This window comes from Condylura cristata, unplaced genomic scaffold (assembly GCF_000260355.1).
Source record: "Condylura cristata isolate star-nosed mole 26May11 unplaced genomic scaffold, ConCri1.0 scaffold00016, whole genome shotgun sequence".
NCBI classification, from domain to species: Eukaryota; Metazoa; Chordata; class Mammalia; order Eulipotyphla; family Talpidae; genus Condylura; species Condylura cristata.
The window spans coordinates 4,313,543-4,317,757 of record NW_004567117.1 but is presented as its reverse complement, the minus strand read 5'-3'; positions in this window follow the sequence as shown (position 1 = coordinate 4,317,757).

Here is a 4,215-nt window from a genome sequence, read left to right as displayed (position 1 = left end):
CACTTTAGTGAAAAATTCTTTTTGTCAGATCTTTCTAAGCTCCTGTACCTGCCTTTTAGCATTTGACTGACCTTCTAGTACTTCATTTAGCAATAAAATTTTTTAGAAGGTCCTTTATTTCTATACCCTTTCTTTCTATAAGCCTTAGACCACTATTCTCCTTCTGCTTTTCCATCTTGTGTTCAGATGTTCCTCGCTTCCTAGGCGTGTGTGTTCCCCTTTTTGCTCTTTTGCAGTTTGGAATGCTTAGGTTTGTGTTGATTCTCTTCTTTGTTTACTTTGGCATGAGGTGAGGGGAGAGGTTTGCACTGCAATACTCAGTCTCAGTTTTGGTCAGGGGTGAAGTGTAGCTTCAGGCCAATAGACTATTGCTGCCTCTTCTCTTTCCAAAGCAAGCTCCCAACAGGCTTCAGGGATTCTAAATTCTTGCCCCACCTCCTTTCTGTTTCATTCTGTGACAGGCCATGTGCCACCAAGCTTGAGTCACTTGACAAGGGAGGTTAGGAGTGGTCCACAGGGTACAAACTGTGGAACTCGGCTGGCCTTGCAAAGCCACGCAGGGAGTGCCCCTCCAGGCTGCATGCTCTGTGATGCCCAGCACTGGCTGGCACTGGACTGGTGCACCAGCCAAGGGTCAATAGGCTGCCATGACGCGCTCACTTGGATCTTTCCAAGGAGAGGGGTGATAGCATTCCTGTATATTTTGTCCATTGCCAATTTCCCCACAACTTAAACCATATGGTTTGACCTGGAGTCTGTTTGTTCTCTTTCCACTGTGGGGTGGGGAGGATGGGAAGGTTTTCATTGCCTACACTGGCCAAGCAACTCCAATCCACCAGGCCAGCCCTATGCATGTGTGCATTCCCTTTCTGAAAAGTACCTCCCTGTCCCAGGAAGCAGGGTATCTGCTGCCCTCACCATGACACCCTTCACGTCCTCCCTCTCCACCCCACAGCAGGTCACCAACCTCAGGTAAAAAAAACACTGGTGGCAATTCTGTGTGTGTGTGTGTGTGTGTATATATATATATACACACACACACACACACACACACACACAAATGGAGGATTTTTAAAATTGAGATAAAATTGCTTTGCAACACTGCATGTGACGCTGTTGTCTGGGAACACACCTTTTCAGATGTTCCCAAACCATACCCACCACCAAGACATGCACAATCTCCACCATAGTCCACTGAGCAACCCCCATATTTTTCCAGAGGGAGATTTTTTTTTCCTTAAAGGCTTATTTATTTATGCATACAGAACTGGGATACAGGTCACAGGTATAGGGGCTGTGAGAGGATTCACCAGAGACAGAGTGGGGAGCAGAAGAGGCAGATCAATGAAGTACACTGATGAGGGGAGCAGCAGTCAGGGGAGGTCTGCTGCGCCATGTGGTCACCTCCCAGGCTGGGATCAAACTCATGCTGAAGTGGCTTTAGCTTCTTAGTGCTGTGCTTTAACCCACTGCGCCACCAGGGAGGGCCCCAGATGGAGGTTTTTTAGGGAAGATGGAGCACGCAGGCCTCTTATCTTGCAGAGCACAGCAGCCACAACTGGGCTAGAGACTGGCTCACATTCTCGCCTTTGTTTTTGGTTAGTAGCTATTCGTTTATAGCTCTTTCTCTTCTTGTTCCAGCTCTTCCTACCTTTCATGTCTCACCTGTACAGAGCTGGTGCTCAGTGAATGCATGTTGCGTGAATGCACCATCATCAGTAGTGCAGTGCCCACCCTTGCCCTAGCTTTCACGCCCTCCATTGAGCAGTGAGGGGGCTGGGCTGCATAGTCTCTGGAGGCCATTAGTTCTCATGTACTTGGAAATGTTCCACTGAAATTGAGTTTGTTGCTCACCAGTAACCTTCCCATGCCTACGCTCAGGCATTCCTGACTCATCTCATGCACTCTTCAGGCAGTGCTGCTTTTCTTGTTTTTTTGGGATCACTTCAAAGCCACTCCTTTTCATCCGGTTATCTTTTGGTTGGAAATGTCATTAGTGTACATGTGTATTTGTTAGTATTTAGATTGGAGTCAAGCAATTGCTTATTGTTCCTGGTGATAAAATGTCAAATATCACATTCTATTATCAGGAGTATAACTACAAGCATGCAGTTCTCAAGTATTATTCAGATGGCCTCACTAACTGTAATTGTAGGTCACAAGAGCCCTCTCCACACTTTGATAATTAGGGCCACATCTGTGATGCCCACAGAAAGCAAAAGAAAATGAGTAGGAGTAACTGTCCTCTAACTGCCTCTAGCTTATGTTCACTCACTACCTTTTCAATTTTTCATGTAGACATGGGGTTTTAAAAATAATTAGCCTGTAATGAGTTAAGGAATTGATCCTTAGAAAATGAGTAACTCAAGTGTAGAGAATTGGATTGTTTGAACCACATTATTTTGGTCTCATAGAAAGGCTATCTGTTCTGTGATGGTTAATTTTATGTGTCAAGTTAATTAATGCCCAGAAAGCTGGCAAAACATTATTTCTGGAAAAGATTAGCATTTTATTCAGTAGACAAAAAAGATAAAACACACTTTCACCAAAATAGACAGCATCATCCAATCCATGGGGCTGGGGGTGGATGGCAAAGGAAATGGAAATTTCTACTTCCTACCTACTTGCCTCCCCTCCCTTCTACCCACACCCCTCTTCCCTTCTTGGGCTTTTGGAATCACATTGCTTTGCACCACTGGCTTTCAGCCTTCATAACAAGATAAGCCACTTCTTATGATAAATTATTTTCTTACCTATTGATCTATCTATCTATATCTCTCTATATCTATATCTATATACATACTCTATATACACCTCTATATCTATATCTCTCTATCTGTATCTACATACATACTCTATATACACCTCTGTCTGTCCCTTTATAGTTCTGGTTCTCTGGAGAATCCTGATTAGTTAGGAATGCTTTCATATTTTAGCCACAGAGCCAAGGACAGAGTCTACTACACCATGCCAGGACGGACAGTACTGTTCCCTTTCCTGTCTTATTACATTTCTAATTTCCATCCAGCTTACATTTTAGACTTCCCCAAGGAACCCTCTTCCTTTATTCTCTTTCTTGATGACCTCATCCATTTGCATGACTTTTATTGAGAAGGTAATTATTCCTAAATTTTTAATTACCAGCCACAACTTCACCTCTGAACTCCAAACACCATTATCTGTCAACCTGACTAACATTTTTTAAAACTATATGTCTAACAGACATCTCAAACTTGAAGTTGAGTGAATGCACCATCATCAGTAGTGCACTCCCCACCCCCCTACCTTCTTGACCCCCACCTCCCCTGCTGGCCTCACCCTTTCACTCCCTCAGTTGAGTAGTGAGGCCATTCGTTCTCTCCCCAATTGGTTTTGTTCCCCAAACTTGTTTTTCACCAGTTCACCTGGAGAAACTATGGGCACCATCCATAGTTTGAACTAGAAATCTGAGAAACATCTCATATCCATTCTCTCCCTCTCCCTCACATCTTCCCATGTCTATTGATATTTTGTCACCGACCCTTGTCTATCTCCACTGCCGCTACTCCAGCCCAAATTAGTCTCATAAGAACAGCCTAACTGAACTCCATCTCCAGCTTTATCTACTTCAGACCTAGTGGACCCTCCTTCCTTCCATTTCCAATACTGAGTTGTACGCCAGTTACCAACTGAGCGTGAAGCGAATTTCAGGGAACAGCTGATAAACATTCACCGGACTCTAGGCTTGCAGATCGTTATTCAGTAGATCTGTCACAGATCCTGGGAACATGCATTTTTAACAGATCCTGCTCGAAGTCAAACAGCAAGGATTCAGGTGTCCGCTTTACTGCTTAACGGGATAGCGCGTCCTGCATCGCTATAACGCCCTTCACAGGGTTGCTGCCAGCTTTCAGGCAGTTCCTGCGTGGCATGTCCTCAGCTCTGGGACTGCACAAAAGGAGTCTTGAATCATCACTGGGTGTCAATTTGAAAACTCTTCAGAAAGAACCCAGAGAAGGGCCTGACAAGAAGGTCTGCTGGAGACTGGCTGGGGACAAAGGAATCAGAGCTAGGGGAGGGGGAAGAGACTGAGCAAAAGCGCGCGTGGGCGCCATGTGGGTGTGCCCGTAGGGCTGGGGCTCGGGTGCGGCTGGTGGGCGTGGCCGGAGGGCGACCTGGGGTGCGGCCTCAACACTGGGCAGGCGAGGGGGCGGGGGCGGGAGCCTGGCTTCTGGG